Source organism: Sus scrofa, chromosome 18 (assembly GCF_054392235.1).
Source record: "Sus scrofa isolate SSC_HxYL_T2T_F1_AM1 chromosome 18, Sscrofa_HxYL_maternal_Yorkshire_Landrace_v2.0, whole genome shotgun sequence".
Classification (NCBI taxonomy): Eukaryota; Metazoa; Chordata; class Mammalia; order Artiodactyla; family Suidae; genus Sus; species Sus scrofa.
In genome coordinates, this window is record NC_139400.1 from 39,120,451 (window position 1) to 39,144,022 (window position 23,572).

At 36.1% G+C, this 23,572-nt stretch overlaps 1 long non-coding RNA gene across 1 annotated transcript in view; it reads left to right on the plus strand.

Annotated features, from left to right (window-relative positions):
* Nucleotides 1-1,826: 1,826 nt before the first annotated feature.
* Nucleotides 1,827-23,572, plus strand: part of LOC146394990 (uncharacterized) — a 34,404-nt gene continuing 12,658 nt past the window's right edge. The window contains exons 1-6 of the long non-coding RNA XR_014834450.1: nt 1,827-4,924; nt 5,589-5,664; nt 7,711-7,870; nt 8,900-9,066; nt 11,084-11,202; nt 19,309-19,596. This is a non-coding gene — a long non-coding RNA (uncharacterized LOC146394990). The remainder of the gene's footprint in view (nt 4,925-5,588; nt 5,665-7,710; nt 7,871-8,899; nt 9,067-11,083; nt 11,203-19,308; nt 19,597-23,572) is intronic.

The window sequence follows — 23,572 nt, forward strand, 5'->3', positions numbered from 1 at the left end:
GAAAGAAAGAAAGAAAGAAAGGAAGAAAGAAAGAAAGGAAGAAAGAAAGAAAGAAAGAAAGAAAGAAAGAGAAAGAAAGAAAGAAAGAAAGAAAGAAAAAGAAAGAAAGAAAGAAAGAAAGAAAACCAAAACTCTGATTTGTTTCCAGATATTTCAGCAATATCTCATTGACTGTGATTAGCTCACATACCCATCCCTAAACCTTTCACTGTCCTGGGAAATTATATGCTGTGACACATCACAAAGTCATCCCTGGAGTCTGGAAGGTGGTCAGCCCAACTGAAGAAGCCTGGAAGCTAAAACAGAGTGAGATAATACTCTCTCAGAAAGAAGTCTGGCCAAGGTTTTTTTTTTTTTTTGTGAATAAATTTTGGGGGCAAAAATAAACCGATGTCCCCAGCACTTTATCAAAAATTATCTGAACTCTGAAAGGCAAAGATTAGAAAGAAAGTAGATATTTAGGGGAGAAGAGAGTCAAGAAGGAAGAGGTGGATGGTGGATGGGGGTGGTTAAGAATATCAAAGAAACTGACTTACAAATTGACCCTCATGGTAAGCAGTGAAAGGAAAGAGCCCCCGGACTTTTCTGTAGGATTCTAAATCTACAGACATAAGAAACTGTTTTAATGATAGGTGTGAAACTATTTTTCTTTAAATCTAAAGTTTGGAATAGTTTCTGAAATTTGGGGGGATTTATTTATTTATATTTGTTAACATTCAATAACACTTATGCTAGTGCTATGTGCTAGTTTCTATCCTAAATATTTTGTATGCATCTAGTAATGATTAGGAAGATATGTCCTGAGATGAAACTCTTTGTATTTTCGTACTCATGTGACAATTTACTAGTTTATGACTTTGGTCAGATAACTTTATAATCTTTCTACAGTTATTTCCTTCTATGTAAAAAGCAGAGAGAAAGAGTATGTCATTCAAAGGGTTGTCGAAAAGATTAAATAATTTAAAGCATTGAGAACATTACTTATCACATAGTCATTGCTGAATAAATAGGCATTATAAGGATTACATACTGTCGTTGTTATTAAATATCAGTTTCTTCAAGTTTCAAAACCTGTGAGATGGGTACTATTATTAGATACAAGGAAACTAGGGAAAAAGAGATTAAACAATCTTTCAGGCTGCATAGGCAGAAAATTAAGTTGTGTTAAGATCAGAATCCAGGTCTCTCTACTACATAACCTGCATTGTAAACTTCAAAGTTAATGGCTTTTAGGATAGATCATCTGCCAGAATTCAGGACTTTCTGCACGCAGAGAGGAGATATAGGGAAAAACACAGCTGGTCTCTCTACCTTTTTCTTTTGGTATTCTTCATGATTCATGGTCTTCAGAAGCAGTATAGACCATTGTACATTAAGTAATACAGATTGTACTCTGGGGAATAATTAGTCTCATGTAGGCAAGAAACAATCCACCTTCTCATTTCTAATTCAGATTTGGCCATAGCCTGAAAATAATAGTAACTCCAAGTTCCACTCAAAAATGGAATAGATCAATCAACCAGGTAGCCTGCATATCATTAAGGACTTAATTTGCTGGGACCAGGAGTCCACCTTTTTCAGTTAAAATAAGACTAATGCTTAGCATATCAATATTTAAGTGGAATCTATTTTTATTAATTAGGATTTGAAGGTTGTCAGAAACTCACTGCAAATCGTCAATTACCTTGTACCTGGGATGTCCCTTATAACAGTATCGCATTATATAGCCATAAAAAATTCAGAAATAAAGTGAAATGTGCAGGAAATTCTTTATTTAAAATTGAAAGAATGAAAATTAACCCTTATTCTTTAAGAGACCTTATCGTTAACTTCATATCTTTCTAGGTTTTAAAACTATCAAAGAATACTGTAGATACCAGTTCTTTTTTGTTCTACCTAATCCGATTGAACCTACTTTAAATAGCCATAATTGGTGATTTTCCAGATCAAAGGTCTTCCTCAGATCAATGAGCAGAGCTTGTCTATATTGATTACCAGCCATGCCTATGAAAATATCATTTGTTACCTCGGGAATGATAGTGGAATGAAGAGGCTAACACCAAATTGGAAAGAGATCAATGAATTTCATGTAGATAAAAATAAGCATGTTACCTGAGAAGAGGACATCAATTTTCTATGGACCCTGGACCAAACAGCAAAGGAAAAAATTATCTAGTATGTCAGTCCTCTGAGTGCTCCGAATGTCTTCTTATTCATGGCGGAACTTCTAACCTAGCAGAATTTCTTCAACGAGAACAGGAGTGAAAAGGGTTGAGAATTCTTAATTTCTACTGATTGCTATAAAAACGTATCTACATTTTGTTTTTTAAAGTCTAAGCCTCACATTCTCTACATATTTATGAAAAACAGTCAAAATATTTGATTTTTCTGCAGAACCTAGTCTCATAGAACTGTTCCGTATCCTGAAAGCTATGGCTTCTACTGTAGTAAAACAATATGGTTGACTAAGAGAATTATTAATTAAAAAAAAAAACTTGAACTAAGGAACCATCTGAACAAAATTCTAGTTTAAAAATAAACTATTTGCCAAAATTTTATCTTCCATTGAATATACTTAGTGTAGGTTAAATTATCTTCAAGTATAGACATCTAGGACTATTAATACATCCCTGCTACCTTTAATGTCCTTTGGCTAAGTCAGAGTTGATGTGAGGGGTGTAGCCAAGGTCTCTCGTAGGTGTTACAATTACAGGATCAGAAGCAGTGGATTAAGTTGAGAGCCAGGCAACCAGAGGTGGAGACAGCAGTTTTAGCTTGTATGGCTAAGTGTAGTGTACTCACAAAAGAGAATAAGCAGGACTTATGAGAGATAAAATCAGGGGTATAACAAAGAGAACAGGGATATTAGTCTGACTGAGGACAGTGCCTAAGAAAAAGAAGGGAATACAGGTAAAATTTCAAATTTAGAGCAAGGGCTGAGACAGTACTCGGTGGACACTAATTATGCTTACAAAGGCTTTTTGCCTATTATCATCTTTAGCAAGATGGTGGAAAAATTCCTTTAGCAGCCCCTTAATTGTCCTCTCAAATTTGTCCGTTCTGATTTAACAGAGGTCTGTGATATGTATTCTTCAGTCCAAAGGTTTTATAACCCTAGAGGACATTCTGCTTCCTCTACAAACCAGGAACTTCCCTGGAAGCTAAATTCTCAAACTCTGGAATTGTCCATTGGAGTATATCTCCAGAAAGTGGGGGTTTATACCACATAAGATCCCTCCAGGGTAACCCCAAAATTGGAGTTATTGACTTCGAGCATTAGAATAAGCAAATTAACTGGGATGTGTATGTGTAGTGTTTAATTTCTAGGATAGATTGTATTTCATGATTGATCAGTATGGGAGTCTATGGGCCACAGCTATAAGTGTTTAGACAGAGACCACTCATATTTTTTGCTGCCATGGCCACCAGGCTTCTTAAAAGCACCTCATTCAAAGGGAAGTTACATGAGGCCCTTAAGGCTAGGTGTTGGGGATATTCAGCAGACACAAAGGGTTGGAACAATTCAAACTGCAAGTCAGAATTAATGCAGAAAAATTCATCTAATGTAGGCTCGACATTGAAGAGTCTTGTCAATCTAAGATTAGTCAATGGGGCATGGCAATGTGATTTCTAAGTAGTGGCAAGAAGTCTTAACATTAGGTGAGTAAATTAGTCACAGAACAAAGAAATCCATCCAAGAGTATGTGAAGTATTTGAAAAATGTGGTCCATAAATGAAAATTAAAGAAGCTGGTAATGGCCTGAGGGCCAGCTGAAGAAGCTACAGCACTAACAGACAATTGAAATAGAGTCAGAACCAGGGACTAGGTCAGAAGCACAAGCCAAAAGGAAATATGTCCATTTAGATGTGCTGGACTCAAGTTCAGATCCCTCTTACCAGTGGGAAGGAGATACAAGGTTCAGAGTGGGGACCTGGCAGAGAAAGGATACAGTTTGAGCTTTCAGGTAGTATGTCTTCATTGCTGAGAGCTAAGGCAGAGATATGGCAGATGGGAATGGAAGCTGATGAGCTGGAGGTTTCAATGCACTTATTAGAGACCTTGATGGTATCTTTATTACACTAATTGGATAAAGGATGATTAAGTCAGCTAAGTGGTTATTTTCTCACTATGGAAATAGCATATTTCCTCCCTTTTCTTCACTTGCTACAAACATATAGACCATTTTTACTAGAGAAATGTTCTGGAGTAAACTAGTAAATTCTTATCTACAGTTTGTGCATGATGGCAGACTTTAATCAATTGCTAGTTTAAATTTATTTGCTGAATTAAAAAATATTAAGATATGTGTATAAATGTTATTGCTCATCATGGAGCTAAAGTAATAGCCTTGTATGACTTTAGAGGTGCACTGATTAGATTGTTATAAACAAACAGAAATTTAACAAAATTTTTTTTTTCTCAATAGGGGTTGGATCTGGTTAAAAAATGACATATTTATGGTTTGGAGATCAAAACAACAATGCAAAATATGTCTGAAAGTTAAGCTCAGAGGTTCTTTATCTCTTGGATATACTTTCTGGGGAAGATTCATACAAGAATGAAAAAAATTCTGTATTACAAATAATCGTCGGTGAATATGATATTCTCTGGGAAAAAACTGTTTACAAGTTTAAAAGTTTTTAAACTTACTCTAATAATAACCAAGAGACTGAGGTCAAAGATGAAGTAAAGAATTTTTAAAAACAATCATGGGAATAAAGCATTTTAAATAATTACTTGTTATTTTAGGGAGTTTCTGTTGTTGCTCAGGTTCAATCCATGGCCTCGCTCAGTGGGTTAAGGATCCAGAGTTGCCGTCAGCTATGGTGTAGGTCGTAGATGCAGAGGCTCAGATCTCATGTTGCTGTGGCTGTGGTGTAGCTCCAAATAGACCTCTATCCTAGGAACTTCCATATACCTCAGGTATGGCCCTAAAAAAAAAAAAAAGTTTTGTTTAAAAATGATAATATAATTACTTATTTTATGTAATATAAATTTTAATATGCATAAGTAAGGTATTTGTTTTAAATATTGTAAATAGGCAGTTGACTACCTCACTTGCATCTCTAAATATTTTTATGTTGAAACTGACCGAAAAAAAATCTTTAATCGGATTATCTCATTGGAAAAGTGGGGAGTTGCCTTATGTCATGATCACCTTACATTGTTAAGATTTCTTAAATTTTCTCAAAAAATTTATTTTCAACATTTTCCAAATCTGAAAGTGAGATTCCTTTTTTTTTTTTTTTTTTTGTTTTTGTTTTTGTCTTTTTGCCGTTTCTTGGGCCGCTCCCGTGACATATGGAGGTTCCCAGGCTAGGGGTCAAATCGGAGCTGTAGCCACCGGCCTACACCAGAGCCATAGCAACAGGGGATCTGAGCCGCGTCTGCAACCCACACCACAGCTCACGGCAACGCCGGATCGTTAACCCACTGAGCAAGGGCAGGGACCGAACCCGCAACCTCATGGTTCCTAGTCGGATTCGTTAACCACTGCGCCACGACGGGAACTCCTGAAAGTGAGATTCCTTTTACTTATTGCTTTTCTAACCATATACCTTTTTTTTTTTTTTGTCCTGTTTTGTAGGGCTTTCAGATTCAGACAACTTTTATTCCACAGCACTGTAAAATATCTTGTAACTGAATAGATGGCATAAAAACAGGTAAAATTGCCTTTGAATCACCTTATGTTGGATACATTACAACCCAAGAAGTAGATATAATCCAAAGCTAAAATTATTTTAATAAAAGCTTAGGTTCTTTGAGATTTTATCTCCTGCAGTGTCAGGGAGACTACAGAATGAAAGCCTTTCTGTTTCATTAGTAAAACCACTGTATTATCACAGAGTTTGCAAATTATCCATAGCTACTTCAAATAAATACTTCTCCACAGTGCAGCACTCTTAAAATATTTTGGGTAGTTGGAACAAATCAAATGAACTCATGCACCCGTGGAAAAAAAATGCACGAAAGTTGAAAACACAAACACTGGTGTGGCTTATGGAATTTGTAGTTTAATGTAAACAGGGTGGCTGAAATGCTAATCTTTTATTTATTTAAAATGACGAGGAAGGTCATGAAAATAATTTACCATGCTGATTCTGGCATGTAAGGGAAAAGTGAAGACCCTCTTAGTAAAGAAAGGATTGTGAATACAAAATTTGTTTGCTGGATCCAGCTCATTTTGTTTACTGTAGTTTTGACAGTGGGATCACTCTTTCTCACTATGCCTAAAAAGTGGTTTGTAAGCTTTGTTTTATGAGTGATGCCTCTATAGGGGATAAGGACAATGTAATTTAGAGACTAAAATTAATACTTATGATGAGCTAAAACCATAAATCTTAATGAATATATTTTTAAAGGACACACTTCTCCTGTATATTGTAAGGTAGTCATTTACATGTAAATAAAAATTAAATTAAGTCATTCATTAATTTGATATAAATTTCCAACAAAACTTCCCTATCATTTTGGTGGAATTCCTGTACTTAAGGCTTTCAAATGAAGGTCACATGAGCAAATCTTGTTTTGTCAGGTGGATGGTCTATGGTATACAGAACCTTGATAGAAACCAGCTGCAATGACCTGACATTGGTTAAGGCTGAAAACTCAGACAGTGCAAACAAATACTATATCTTGGCTCAAAATACTCACCACATCTGCCAACAATTAGTTCTATATCAAACCTAGAAAGGGGCAATGAAAAACAGGATCAGATTTCAGAGGAAGCAAATAAACAAGGGGCCCTACATTAGTCATCAAATGCATGCAGAGGTACTCGATTTCTAGACTAAAGCTCAGGTTGTCAATCGTATGGTTCAGCAGATAGTGTTAGTTATAAGAGCTGCAGGGATGGGATGTTGAAAGTTGATAGCCTAATCAGGCCATTGAGTTATGGGTGCCACCCAACAACTGTTTATTATTCTAGATAGCAGAGACCATTAGAGAGGTTAGAACACTAACCTTCAGAAATAGAAGATTTTAAAAAGCATTCAGATGTCATCTACTGAGATTTCTGGTCAAGATTTATGACACAGTTCAAGGTGGCAAGAGATAAGAAAAAAAGACTGAGTTTTTCCTGCTGTATTACTTTCTCCCAGAACTAGAAGAACTAACTCTCCTTTTAGCCTTCCTTCAACTTTTATAAGACAATGGGTCTATTCAGGATGATTTTTAACTTTTTGGCTCTGAAACATGACTTACTACTAGGTGAGTTATTCCTGGGAACATGATTCATCGTTTGGTTTTTTGTATTCACTTTCTAACCCAAGAATTGTTAGTTACCGCTAGCTCATACATGCCTTCTTGGTCTTCGTAGTTATAAACCAATCTGAGTTGGAAATATTGTTGCCTTGGCCCAGAAATACTCTGTGCCCCTGTCAAACTGGCTGTCACTGTTGGTTTCCATGTCTTAGCACCTGGATAGGCAGATACTGAATTTTAGGCCCTCCTTCCAACCAGAGTTGGTGACCTTCTCTTCTCCCCTCATGGTGGATACTCACCTTAGAGAGCTGAACTGCCCAGGATGGAGTGAAGCTACCCAGAACCATGGGATTTTCCCACAGAGCTTCTCCCATCACTCTGTTCCTTTCAGTAAACTTTTCTCCCTCCTTTCCCCTGATTTTTGGTTCCCCACAGTTTCTGAAGTGTTAATCAACAGATTTGCTATTAAGTTATCTCTTCGTTCTTTGTTTGTTTGTTTTGTTTAGCTATGTGTCAGAGGTGCCATAAAACCACGGACAAGACAGAGGAGATCTATGTATGTATATATATATACATATATATATGGAGAGAGCAAGAGAGAGAGAGAGATCCATCTTATATACGGAGAGAGATAAAGTCCTACGTTGGATTAGCTGTCTGCAGAATGTGGGTAATTGAATTGGGTGGGGGCAAAGATTTATTAAACAAATAATTCTTTTAGATCCAATCAACGTTTATTCAAGAACATTATTTTAAATATTCATTAGTAATAAAGCAGAAAAGTTTGGCTATAGAGTCTCTTCAATATAAAAAGAAGATGGACTTTTCTACTCCTATATTCCACTTGAAAGAATAATTTAATTAAAAGGCAAAGCCGGCAGGAACTTTATAATCTGCATGCAATGCAGGATATTATATAATGACCTTCATTTAAAACCCAAATCATTAAAACTAGTAAGTCTAACTGGTGACAAGGGAGATTTCAACATCAGGCCCAACAGCTTAAAAATATGAATAAAAATCATAGCTTAAATGAATCAGTCCATTGAGAACTTATCGCAAAGTAAAATGAGAGAAGAAAAAAAGTTACCTAGGCAATGAATCCTTCTGCTGCAGTATTTTATCTTTTGACATGAGCTTCCTTTTTCTTCCTTTTTTTTTTTTTTTTCCCAGAATTTCCTTCTCTGTATAAAATAAACCCAAATCTATTTCCTAGGAAAAATTATTTTAGACAATTTGGATGCACCAGAGAAAATAATCTTTAGAGGTGGCTAAATCACTTCTCATCCACCCCAACCTCATTTGTCACATAGTCTCCAGAGAAGTGAGAATGTGAAATAAAGTGGAGGAGCTGCAGCCCCATAGAGGAGCAAAGAGAATTGAGTACTCGCTAATAACAATTTTTGGACATTTTTCAGCATTAAAACACTAGCTATAAGCTATGAGATTCTTTGTTTTGGCATTGACTTCTTTATATGATATGACTCTTTAACAGATAGGATTAGATCAACGCTTAAATGGAAGCAGAAATATCTTTTAGTTGTTGAAATCATTCCTAGTTTTGGATCTAAGCAGCGTAACTGAATTTTTTTATTGCAATTACATAATGGTGATACTTCAGGTTCACTGAAGTCTCTTTTCTTACTTTTTCTTTCATACTTTTTCTATCTGTTCTTTGTCTGTTTACTTTCTCAGGTGAGCCATTACCTCAGTTTCCCTCTATCTCCTCTAGTCCTGAGGTCCCAGGTGGTAAACAATACCAACTTTTCTTTCTCATGATGGTTTCCAGAAGTGAACAAAGGACATCCAGAACACACTGTCTTCTTTGGAAACATGATTCCAGAGTTACTAGAAGATGAAAAGTAAGTCAAAGTGCTCATTTGATGTTGTGTAAAAAACAATTGTCTTAATTACAGCCCTTAACAACTGACTATGGCCTCACTCAGAAGCTGAATCTGCACTCAATCAGTAGTATGAAGAACAGAATATTTCCTCAACCATTGAATGTGTTTATATTTATAATCAACAGCCAGTTTGATTAGTTATTTAAACATGAATTTACTAGCCACTCTTGTAAACCAGTAATTTAGTCATGTAATTAGTCAAACTAATTCGCTCAAACAGATTTGACTAAACAAAGCAATTTATAGATATGTGACATGAATGTAGTAAGATGAGTAACCTTAGAAAGGAAAACAATAGATGCCTTATCTAGCTTGGAATGAACTGTCTTTATCAAATCATTGTTCTATTGTTTCACTACTGAAAATATATGTAGTTGTAATAGAAAAAAATATTTACTCTGTTAGAAGTCTAAAGACTGAGTTCTAGTCCTTGCCCACCCTCATGGTGTGGCCATGTTGGGCAAAGGATGTGTGTGCTTTCTCTTCCTCATTTTGGTTTCTGTAGAAACATTAGGTAAGCTAAATCATATTATTCTCACTATCTATAGTTGGATGTGATGCTTGGTTTGGAATATGTGTCCCAAAGGACAATACAAATAAGAGTCTAGCTAGGTCTCTAAATCACTAAATTTCAATGAATATGTATTACTAATTAATGGTATTGTTATTAGCATTTTATAATGCAGCTAAAAATGGAATATGTTTGTAACTACGTGAAATACGAAATGATTACCAAAAGCACATTTGATACTACATGGTACACTAATGGAATTTCTCTTGTTAAAAGTAATCCCCATAAAGTGATTTTAATAATTGCTTGGATTTTCAATGACCCTGTTTCACAACAAAATAATTAAAATTTAAATTAAGCTTTTAACAGTAACCTTAGGAGACACATAGAACAACAACCTATATGTCTTTGTTTTACTTGGCGTTAATTTTAAAATTAGGTTATTTTAACACTTAGTTTCATAGTATATTAAAACACATACAAATGAAATTTTTTTTTTGTCTTTTTGCCATTTCTTGGGCTGCTCCTGCGGCATATGGAGGTTCCCAGGCTAGGGGTCAAATCGCAGCTATAGCCGCTGGCCTGCACCAGAGCCACAGCAGCGCAGGATCCGAGCCGCATCTGCGACCTACACCACAGTTCACGGCAACACTGGATCGTTAACCCACTGAGCAAGGGCAGGGACCGAACCACAACCTCATGGTTCCTAGTCGGATTCATTAACCGCTGCGCCACCACGGGAACTCCAAAATTTTGTATGTTATTTAAGAAAAAGGGTGAAATATGTTGTTCAGTAGGTAAATTTAAGATATTTTTTGAAAACTAATATCTGGGACATTATTTATTTAATTTGACAGAATAAAGGGTAATGAATTTAATTAGATGAAGTGATGAATAAATCTTAAAATATCTCAAACTTTTAAAGAGTACTAGACGCATACTCTCTTGATAATTAACTACAAGAAGATTGGCCAAGATTTACCTGGCATCTTGTACTGATTTACTGAATCATTCCCTAATTCAACAGATATTTTGTTAGGAAACTATAAGGTGTGTATTTTAGATAAAGCATGGAGTTTGGAGATTGATAGTCCCATTTTACTCATTTAACCCAATAAGTTCTCTGAACCTGATTTTTCTCTAATTGATTCCTAATTTGTGGTTGCTGCAGGGATTGAGAGGAGTAACACAGTAGAGTCAGGACAAAATAAATTTTTGTTGAACTAAACTATCATTTTCTCTATCCTATCATGCAACAGGTACTATATCAGGGCTTTAAGATTCACATGTGAAACATCACGCCTGTCCTTAAGAAATCTCAAAATGAGTGCACAGGTCTATTTATTTGGATGCAGGAGAGAAGCAGGGTAGTTTAGTCATGGAAATAAACTGATAATTGCTTTGGGAATTCATATTAATTGTGAATATGAAGAAGTCTCCATAATGAAGTACATTTTAACCTAGATTTTAAAGAAAGAATGAGAATATTCACATTGGGGCAGAGAAAAGAAGATATGCCAGGAAGAAGGAAAAGCATGTGAAAAGCTCGAAATTGAAAAGGCAGCTGAAATAACCAGAGAGAGGTGAGAAATTCAGTACGGCACATTGTGTTGTAGCAGAATGGTATAAGATGACACAGAAAATGGGTTATGTGCCTGTTGTAAAGATCTCTGTATGGTGAGCTAAAGAATTTGGAATATATCCTGTAAGTTAGCCCAGTGCCGAAAGAGATATTTTTGGCAGGATCAGTTTTGCCCTGAGGCATGTTACTGAATGGACAGGGGTGAGACTTCTATGGCCAAGAGATGAAAAACGAAGTCAACGTCCACACGTAGAGACATCAGCATAATGGAGGTAGTTTCGAATCCTTGGGGATGGCTGAGACAATCTTGGAAAACTAAGTAGAATGAGATTAGAAAAGAAGTAAAGACAGAATCCTACAAATGAACAGTATTTCAGGACTTCAAGGAGGTGACAGATCAAACAAGATAGATTATTTAGAAAAGGAAAGTTAGAAAGAGTCAAAGTGGATGGCATCAAACATCTCCATCCCCTGAGGTACAGAGAAGGTGTGTGGGACCATGAACATACCATATTTGCTAGTCACTGTGCTCGTTTACTGATTATTAAATCACTGATTTAATTTAATCACTGTCACACCTAGAGATAGGAACAGGGCCTTCAATTCCCTGATGAGAAATTAGAAGGTAAGAAATCTTCGAAGGTTTGCCTGAGATGTGTGAAGTGTGACAGAGGTGAACTAGGAAAGTATGGCAGCAGGAGGACAGTAAATTGAGTTCTTCCATGACTTGATTTTCTCTGTAAAGACTGGAACATGGGAAAAGAGATTTCAAGGAGTTCCCACTGTGGCACAATGGGTTAAGAACCTGACTGCAGCAGCTCTGGTTGCTGCAGAGGTGTGGGTTCAATCCCTGGTGCAGTGAGCTAAAGGATCCAGTGTTGCCACAGCTGTGGCTTGGATTCATTCCTTGGCCTGGGAACTTCCATTTCCCCTGGGTGAGGCCATTAAAAAAAGAGAGAGAGAATTCAAGAATAGGATATACTTTGGGAACAGGCTATTTAGCAAGTGTGAAAGGGACTTTTCTGGAGGAAGTAAAAACACTACTGGACCCTGTGAAGATGGGAAACTGTAAACTCAACAGTTGTACTAGTTTTCATACTGTGGTGTTTTGCAGCAATGTTTGCATTCTGAGAACAGGAGCAGAGGCTACACTCATGAAGGTTGTACTTTTTCAGTTTTACTCTTTTGTGGGATTTTTATGAATTCTTTAAGTTGAGGTCTTAATACGAGATGCTTATAGGAGTTTGTTAGATAACTAGAATTAGAGGTATTTGGCCGTAGGCTCCCCGAGGAGGATGGAGTCTCTGAAGAACTGGAAATTTAAAGGGGCTTCAGATAGGTGGACCCTGCGAATTGTTGCCATGAAAAATCTGGGTCCTGAGTTATATCTTCAAATTTTTCAAAAGAGAATGGAAATGCAGATTTTAACATAAAGTCTAATTTTAAAATATTAGTTTCTTTAAAAAAACACTGTGCTTCATAAATAACCTACAGCCATAATTTGTGACTCGAAGTGACTCGCCCTGTGAATTTGCAAAGGCTGATTGTATATAAAAGTCAACACTAGTTTTTAGTTCCATATGGTGCATTCATATGTTAGTCCTACCAGAATAGAGTTTCACCCAAGATTTGGACACCATTCAGAAAACATTTAAAGAAGTTTGTTTGATGACTTGGCTGCAACCAAACCTGAATACAGAGATCTCTAGGGGATTGGGATGTCGTCATGGTTTCTGTTATGTTTCCTGTATTCTGGTAAGTCACATTGAAATGGAAAGACATAACTAGTTGAATTTTTCCCATACCCTGCACAGTGACAGACTTCTGGGACGCCTAGGGAAAAACATATTTTAAAACAATTGAAATTTTAGCTTGACATTTCTCAAAACTTTTTCCTATGTGGGTAATAAAAAGCTGAATATATTATACAAGATAACACTCAGAGAAGATTAATAAAATGTTTTTCTCATCTTCTACATGCATGCCAAGTGCTCCATGCTGGAAACACAGAGGTTCAAATCACTATCATCTTTCCCTGGGACTTAAAATAGTAGAAGAAGCACAGATCAGAACTGAACATTCTCTGAGTCTTGTCACTTGCATACAAATGTATTCAGATGACATAGCACTACTTAGAGTAAATCTGGAGCAGAAATAACTCTGGCTTCTGACTGATTTCAGTTTCACTTGTTCCTGGTTTAGAGATAATAGATTAGTATTAAATGGAAATAAGTCAAGGTCATGGTTTTTTGGTCATAAGTGAAATTCATCAGCCTCAGCCTTTTTCCTATATCTCCTCTGACTTCTGCTGAAACTTTTCCTATTCAGATGACTTATGTGGAGAATTTGAGTAGTATTTCTGTGGTAGGCTTCAATATGATATTCACGGTCCTTAGTAAGAAAATTACACTACCTGTCAAATTGATGTTCAAATGCTACCATGCCTTTATGGGACAGCTTTCCTCTCCTTTGATATTATATGTTTCCAATAGAGCAGACAGATTTGTTTCAAGTTGAGATGAGACATTCATTATTAACTCAAAAGTGTTTCATTGGCTGATTAGTTTGCTCTCCAGTCAAGTTCTGAACACTCACATTTCTTTTAACTATTTTTGATCCACTAATAATTTCTTTTCTAATAGCTTCAATTTTTCCATCTCCCTATGCCTGGAAAGCATTTTTTTATTTCCTTATTTAGCGTAGAGAAAATGGCACTTCCTCACCTTCATCTTCGCTTTATCTATGTGGGACTAATAATTACAGACTGAGGAGTTAGGTTTTTTCTGATACATAGTTTTTTTGACCAAAGACACCATTTGAGCTCACAGTAAAACATGGCCATAAATTCCTTCCCCATAACCTGGAGAAAGACAGTGACATAGATGATGGGGGAGGAGTGTTTTTAAAGTTATTGGACAACACAATGCCATGCTGTCAGGAAGGGTCACTCAGGTGGCAGTGTGGTGATAACTCATCTATGGCAGGCAGAGCTATGATAATCTAAAGTGGCCAATATTTGAGCTATTGTAGAGGCAATCTTCCCCAGGAGAGAGAAGAAGAATCTCAAGTGGTATGAATAGATGTGAGGTGGGACTAGTACAGTGAGCTATGAATTCTGTTTGACAGGATTCCCTCTACTACCCCCCTGATGGCCATGTGACCTTGGGGATGTCATTTACATTCTATGACTGTTTTCTAATTTGCATAATGATGATGATGTTTCTCACACAAAGTCCTTAGAAGTGTCATGGTGAAAAATGAAATGTCATTTAAATTTACAAATATCTACAGATGCTGCTATCTTCTAAGGGCATTCCATTTTTTTTCCCTTAAAAATTTTCCCTTTTTGTCATTTGGTTGTAAAAAATTGAGCCTCAAGGCATGTGTAAGAAGGATTCTACGGAGTGGAGCCAAGAATGGTAAACCGCTCTTCCTGATAAAGTAAAAACTGAAGTTTCTGGGAGGAAGAGAGCGGCGTGAGAACCTGAAGCATGCAGAGCCCAACATTAGGGGTATAGAATGGGTGTGGAACCTGTGGTGAATGAAAATAAATGAAAGTAAAAATTATGTGCTCAGATTTAGACTCTAACTCCAGACTGCCTCATTTTTACTTTTTATTAGCTCTGTGACTTTTGGCCAAGTTTATTAGTTTTTCTTTTCCTTTTTTTCAGGGCCACACCCGTGGCATATGGAGGTTCCCAGGCTAGGGGTTCTGTCTAATCGGAGCTGTAGCCGCCAGCCTACACCACAGCCACAGCAACGCCAGCTCCCAGCGGCATCTGCGAGCTACACCACAGCTCACGGTAATGCTGCATCCCCTGCTCACTGAGCGAGGCCAGGGATTGAACTTGCTACCTCATGGTTCCTAGTCGGGTTGTTTCTGCTGCGCCACAATGGGGGAACTCCCTATTAGCTTTTCTGTACCTCAGTATCCTCATCCATAAAATAAAGGTAATAATAAAATCTACTTCAGAGAATTGCTATGAGAATTAAGTAAACTGATGTAGTGAAGGGTTCAGACCCATGCCTGGCACATAGTGTTAGAAGAATACTCCATTTTTCGAAAGTCTAAATCATTAAATTTAGAATGATGTCATGGTGATGGGGAGTGGGTGAAGGGATAGAGGCAAGGTAAAATGCAAGGGACAATTTCAGCAAGACAGTTTAGGGAAGGTTTGACTGCTCCTGGCCTGGGTGAACTCAAAGTCCTGTGTTATTCCTAGTCAGGTAATAGTTTCATCAAACCACACATATGCATATCCCAATGACAAAAAAATTGTCAGAGACAATGCAGTCTGAATCTAGATCTGCACTGTCCAATAGAAATATAATCTGAACTGCAAATACAAATTTAATTTATTGAGAGCCACATTTTAAAAAGTAAAAAGAAACAAATGACATTTGATACATATTTTTAAGTCCATATATGTATTTTTTATTCTCCATTTATTCTTTTTTTCCATTGCATTCTTTTTTTTTCCCATAGGTCAGATCTTCCAAGTCTAGCATGTGTTTTACATTTAGAGCACATTCTCAACTCAGACGAGGCATTTTTCAAGGATTTAGTAGCCACAAATGACTATTGGCTACCTTACTGGACAGGACAGAGCTAAATTAAGGAAGAGAAATATACACAGATTATCTTTAAGTACACAAAAGATCTACTACTGCTAAATTCTCTTTGTCAACAGAGCTTTCAACCCCTTCATGCTCATTATCTGAGTACAAAAAGATAAAACCAACACTTTTTTCTTTTCTTTTTCTTTTTGCTTTTTAGGGTCACACCTGCGACATATGGAAGTTCCCAGGTTAGGTGTTGAATCAGATCTACAGCTGCCAGCCTACACTACAGCCACAGCAACGCCAGATCCTAGCCGCATCTGTAACTTATGCCACAGCTTGTGGCAATGCCGGATCCTTAACCCACTGAGCCAGGGATCTCAAATCTGCATCCTCATGGATACTAATTGGGTTCTTAACTGGCTGAGCCACAATAGGAACTCCACAACTGACACTTTAAAAGACTATTTTTCTCCTCCTTAGAACAGATAAATTCTGAGGTAAGCAGCCTGCTCCATTTTAAGTTTTTTTCCAGTTATATACAACTGAACTGAATTTATTTGAAGAATCAAGGCATGCACATATGAGCACACATGAAGGTCTGATCACATTTAAATACGTTTGCACTAATCCACAGTTTTCTAACAATTGAAGTAAATCTTGTAAATCTGCTTCCCTAAACTTGGGATACTGTGAGAAACAATTAGAAAAATGCAACATTATTTTCAGAAATTGTGCGTGTTGAAGGAGTGGATATTCAGCAAAAGTCTGTCAATGATTCTGAGTACAAAGTAAATACTAAACATTTTTTTAAACCAAGTAAGAAAAAATATTCTTGTCAAAATATCTAGGTTTGCCAAAGATTATTTCTTGTAAAAGCCAGACACGTTATGCCCTGCCAAATTATTTGTATGATTTCTGTGCAAATCTATAATTGAACAAAGTCCCAATCCTAAAATGTGCCTCTCTAAATTTATCCAAATTTATCATTCAGAAGAGTCCACTTGAATTTCTTGTTTTATATAAACAACATTAGAATCTCTAAATACCAATGCATATCAATTCACCTATGTGATGATACATATATGAAAAGTAATTATAACTTTTTTAGACATTAAACGGTTTTCTTATTAGGCAGAAATTATATTTTAAGAGAACACTGAAGTACAAGCATAGGTTACACTGTAGGAAGATTTGACAGTACCTCAAGTAGCTAATCAATCAAAATGAGAAATAGGCATATGCAGTGAACCACATTATCTAAGGACTACTGAGAGTGCATTCCGGAGAGCCAGTCTAAACCCAAATGTTAAATAATTGGATTAAAGTCCCACAATTATTATCAGAACCCAGAATTAAGCTAGATGTCTTATCTAACTTCTTCAGTGATTTTCTGAGTACATTATTTACTGCTCAAAGTGGGGCCACTAATTTGAGCAAAGGAAGTGATCATCCAGAAAGTTAAGGAGAAACAGTTGTAAGCAGTTTCTGTTCAGAAACAAATGCAACTCTTTGGACACTTTTTTCTGTTTATTTCTCTTCTCATGGAAATGCCTGTTAAATCAGATAATGTGTATAAAGAACTTAGCAAAATGCCTTGTCCATAGTCCACAGTTGATAAACTCTGATTTTTATCCTTGTTAGCCTCGCTGGACTTTTCTACATCAGAGATGTATGAATGATAACACTCATATGCATGGATCTTCAATCTTGAAGGACAACAGCATATCTATTTGTGAAATAATCTAAAGCCCTGTAATGGGTGTCATTAAATCTTGTCTACCTGAGGCAGTATAAATCATTCGGGTAAATGAACCAATTAAAAACCAATTACCAACACGGTCTGACAATGGAAGATTGAGGAATGGAAGGAAAGGCTGATGCGGCCTCCCTGAAGCTGGTAGGAAGGCTCTACCCCTGAGGTTCCAGGGAATGGATTTGACAAGATGGTTAGATTGTGGCTGTTCTTCTCAGAGGCATTAACTCCTGCATTTCTTGTAGAAATAGATTCTTGCTGGCTAGATACAAAAAAATGAACTCATTTGAGCAAATGGTCATATGCATGATGATTCTTCATTTGATATTTTATTCATCTAGTTTGAAATGTACTTGGGGCATTTGTGTGTGTGTGTGTGTGTGTGTGTGTGTGAAAATTGGTTGGATTAAGGTCTCTGATTTAAGATCTTTCAACACAGTACAAGCCATAAAATTATGAGTTCATTTTCAAGGTGAAAAAATTTACTTAAATCAGATGGGCAGTCTTAATGGAAGTTGAAACCACCATTTCAGTAGCAAATTTGTTTGATACAGTTGAGGGGAAATTGAACAGATAGTTTGGGATAGTTGTTTTACATTAGGCCATTAATTCATTGCTTTGAATGGATTTTTAATTTTTCATGCATATGTTGGCTATTTGCAGTGGATAAACATTCATATAGCAGCAACAAAGGAATGCAGAAATCATATTTGATTGTCTTTGTTTTCCTATATAAGAACACCAAGTCAGTGTTTTCTCTTTATATATATAATGTATATATTAAACTTTTAATCTACTTTATTACTGATATGTAGTTCTTAGGTCCCATGCTTTCATCTGCTCTTTCTCCATTTCTAGTCATTATAACATAATGACCATAGGAAAGCACTGTCTGGATTTTTCTCCTATGTTTTTTTCTGCACTCTGCACAATTGGATCCTTACTGTGCATGTATTACCTCTAAACACTGCATTATATTAGCATCCTAGTAATGGCAACCATTCCTCCAAGGCAGTGGTTCTCAACCTCTAACCCACATTAGAATCATCTGGAATGCTAGTTTAAGAAAGTTCCTTTCACTCCCCAGAGATTCTGATGACCTGGGTCTAGGCTGGGGCCCAAGAATGTTGACTTTAGCAATCACTCTAAGTGAATAGGATGCAGGTGTCTAGGGGCTACATATTGAAAAATATTGTCCCTAAAAGAGTCCATTCTGGCTTTCTTCCTATTAAAGCAATAAATCTACTTACTTGGTGTTCATCTCTCTGACCACATAGTTTAGACTATCACTCCTGTCTAAGTGGACCACAACAATCATCTACTGACCATTATATATTGCTTCAGTGAAGTTTGTCTGACCATTGAAAACATGCATTCTACTATTACACTGTATCCACCAGAGCTGTTGCTTTAGAGTATAAGAAACCTGTTTGAATAAGCTTAAAATACAGCAAGAAAGTTATTTGAAAGGTACTAGGATACCTTATATAACCCAATACAAGAAAGTGCAGAACTAATCCCCAGGACAGCTGGTCCATCATCATCTTTGCTTTCCTCTTTATGTTGGTCTTATCTTCTTTGGTGCAAACTGACATTCTAAAGTTCGGGAACACAGTAATGAGCCATTCCAGAGTTATATTTCTCATACATCTAGAAAGTACTAACTAGTGCAAAGTAAAATGCCCGGAGAAGGGCTCTCACTGGCCTAGCTCGAGTCAGGGTTCATTTTCTTTCTTTCTTTTTTTTTTTTTATATGTTAAATTTGTATTATATTGTTTTCTTTTTTTTTAGGATTCATTTTCACTTTGGGGTATAAAGCCAGTAAGACCATGTCATCTCCCATTCAAAACACAAGCTTGGACTCAGGGTTGGGTCAAGTGTTTTCCAGAAAACTAATGGTTCTGATCTCAGAAAAGAAATGGATCCTGAGTAGCAACAGATGACCACTATATATATATATATTTTTTGCTATACAGATATTTTGAAACAGTTCATTATCTAATTGGCCCTACCTTATTGCCTGGATAAGAAGGACTAAGAGAATAACAGAATGTGGCCCAAGAAAGACTCACTGACCCAGTAAGTAAAGAAATATTTTTCTCTCTGTTTTCCTATTTCAAAATTCCCTTTTCTGCTCTCAATTCCTAACTTACTCATACATACACACACTCATGTATACATACTTAAACCCTAATAAGTTCAGTAATGAATTCTGAAATTGTCAGTGTTCTGAATCCTTACCTCTTTTTGATCTACCATATTTTACTTATATTTTCATTAAAGATCATGATTAATTTGATTAAGAACATAATTTCTGACATAAATCTTTCTGTTTTAAAAATTTCTTGAGAGTAGTAATTTTTATAAGCATTCGTTATTTAATTTTATTTATTGAGATGTAATTGACATATGGTGTAAGTTTAATGTATACAATGTGATAGTTTGATATATATATATGTATGTGAAATTTCTACCACAATAAGGTTATATAACACACCCATCACCTCACATAGCTATCATTATTTTGTGAGTTTGATGAGAACTTTTAAGATCTATGGTTAACAATTTTCAAGTATACAATAGAGTATAGTTAACTATATTCATCATGATATGCATTACATCCCCAGAACTTATTCCTCTTATGACTAGAAGTTTGAACACTTTGATCACTTTCAACCATTTTTTCCCCACTCTACCCCTGCCCCCAGCAATCACAAATCTACTTTCTGTTTTTATGCATTTAGAGTTATTTATTTATCTATTTATTTATTTTATTTCTTGTTTTTTTTTTTTCCTTTTTAGGGCCTCACCCACAGAATATGGAGGTTCCCAGGCCAGGGGTCAATTTGGAGCTGTAGCTGCTAGCCTACACCACAGCCACAGCAATGCAGGATCGGAGCTGTGTCTGTGACCTACACCATAGCTCATGGTAATGCCAGATCCTTAACCCACTGAGCAAGGCCAGGGATCAAACCTGCATCTTCATGGATGCTAGTCAGATTTGTTAACTGCTGAGACATGATGGGAATGCTGGGATTTTTTTTTTTTAGATTCCACATATAAGGGGAATAATACATTGTATATTCTTGCCTCCTTTGTCGTAGATTTGTTTACCCATAACCTATGTTGCACATGAGTTTATTTCTAGGCTTTCAGTTATGTTCCATTGTTATTTGTGTCTTTTAAAATGCCAGCACCATACTGTTTTGATTACCATAGCTTTGTTGTATAATTTGAAACCAGGACGTGTGATGCCTCCATCTTTGTTCTTCTCTTTCAAGATGACTTTGGCTATTCAGGGTCTTTTGTAGGTCCGTATCATTTAGAATCATTTTTTTTTCTATTTCTGTAAAAAAATGTCATTGGAATCTTGATAAGGATTACATTGAATCTATAGATGGCTTGGGGCAGCATGGCCATTTCAACAATATAAATTCTTCCAGTTCATAAACATAAGGTATCTTTCCATTCATTTGTGTCTTCTTCAATTTCTTTCATCAGTATCTTAGAGTTTACAGTGTAGCAATCTTTCACTTCTATGGTGAAATTTATTTCTAGGTATTTTATTGTTTTTGATTTTATTATAAATGAAATTGTTTTCCTTCTTTCTCTCTCAAATAGTTCATTGTTATTGTACATAAGCACAATAGAATTTCATATGTTGATTTTTGTATCCTGACACTTTACTGAATTATCAGTCCTAACTTTTTTTTTTGTCGTCTTTTTGCCTTTTTTTTTCCTTGAGCCACTCCCATGGCATATGGAGGTTCCCAGGATAGGGGTCCAATCAGAGCTGAACCACTGGCCTATGCCAGTACTACAGCAACGCGGGATCCGAGCCACGTCTGCAACCTACACCACAGCTCATGGCAACGCCAGATCCTTAACCCACTGAGCAAGGCCAGGGATCGAACCTGCAACCTCATGGTTCCTAGTCAGATTCGTTAACCACTGTGCCACGACGGGAAGTCCTATCAGTCCTAACTTTTATCTGATGGAGTCTTTAGAATTTTCTCTATATAAAATATATCATCTTGAAAAGGAGATATTTTTAATTCTTTCTTTCTGATTTGGATGCTTTATTTCCCTTTTTCTTTTCTAATTGCTCCAGCTAGAACTTCCAGTACCTTGTTGAAAAAGAGTGGGGAGAGTGGGCATCCTTATCTTTTTCCTTATCTTAGAGGAAAAGCTTTTGAGCTTTTGCCATTGAGTGTGATGTTAGACTGAGAAGGACTGCCTAGAAGAATGGGTCACATTAGAAAGTTTTGGACAAATGCCATTTTATGCCAAAAATCTCTTGAAAGATGATCAGATAGTCAGAGGTAAGAGAAAAAGGAAGACATTAGAGACTTATGTACTGGTTCTGCATCTACTGTGAAATCCTTCTTGAATAATACATAATAAACATTGATCACATTTTAAAGTGAGATTTGCATGATTCTGGAATTTCATAGTTAATTAAATTAAATATATTAAATACAAAATGGTGCTCATATATTTGACTGTATATCAGTCACAGAGTTTTCATTTTAAGATCCCATAATCCTCCTTCAGATGCTCTGAATCCCTATTCTCTATTTTACAATATATTCCACATTTTTCCCTTTTAACATTTGTATTAGAAATTTTCATTGTCTTCGTTAGTTCCCCCTTATTTAAATTTTTTGTCTTCATTCTTTTTAAAAGACACTTAAAATGAGCTCAATACGTCAGCCTTCTTAGTGTAATAATTCTTTGCTTCCTCTCATTTATTAGTTGCCCTATTTTCTCTTCTGTTTTTATCTTTTCCCAATATATGTCATACACTTTTAAATTCTTTTCCTTCTTATAATGTATCAAGTCAGTATTTTTATTTTCTTATTTTTATTTGATTTGTTTTGCTCTTCAGTTTATAAATATCTATCCCTTCATTAGAAGGGGTGAGTGAAAATATATGGTAAAACTTACTATGATACTCTAATTTAGCTCTTTTTTTCCCTATTTTTTCACAGTGTTTAATTTCTCTTGTTATAAAAGTGGTTCTTTTATTTTATTTTGTAAATTTCCTCCAAGTTGTCTCAGGATGCCAATTAACCCTATCTATAACTGAAGAAAAGGTATATTTGTATATTGAAAGAGATTGAGTTTTAATTAAAGACAGTATTGCTTTTTGGGGGGATTTTTTGATTTTTGTTTTTTTAAGTGAGTCTGCCCCTTTGCCCCCCACCCTAATATACAACTTTTTTCTTTCCTTGTAAGGGCCTTAAATTAATCTTAGAAGACCTACTTTAAAAGACAAACATATTTTCAAGTATGCACTGTAATCCTAATAGATGACAATACTATGAAAACGAGTTTTATATCAGATCTTTGGATCATTTTAAATTACTCATGCCTTCTGGCTTTGCAAATATTTACACTAATGGAAATTTGTTCTTGTGAATGAAATCACGAGTTCTTAGGTAGGCTAGATAACACTAGGGGGCAGCATTATATCTAGAAAGGGGATGGAGTTTAGTTTCAAGGAGCCTGGGTTCTAATCTTAAACTATTGACAAAGAGAAAAACCCTCTGAACACTTTTGAATTTTTTCCCCCTACATCTATAAAATTAGAAATATTGACCATGTGATCCAAAGGGGCCTTTCAGACTCCCAGCATCTATGTTTAATTTGCCTTTTTAAAAATAGTTTACGAAAGGGTAAAAATTAAAGCCAAGTCCAAATTCAACTGAGTTGGATTTACATTAAGCCAATATGTTTCTACATTGCAGTTTTCATCCTTTATAATTTGTGTCTGTTGGAGAGCTCAACATAGCAAAACCCTCCCCTTAAAAAGGTATATTGTACTTTATGAGAGTAAGCTGACTATGAAACAAGGAACATTCAGAGAAATGGCCCAATTCCAATTGCAATACTAGGTGACTATACAAAATAATGTTGAAAAAGCTATGCCTCAGCAATGCCTCAGCAGTGAATTACACTGAGAGAGCAACTGTGAACTCTTCATTCTCTGAGGGGCTTACAAGCTGTTGGCAAGGCACACAGGGCACTGTCAAAAAGAGAAACCCATAGGAGA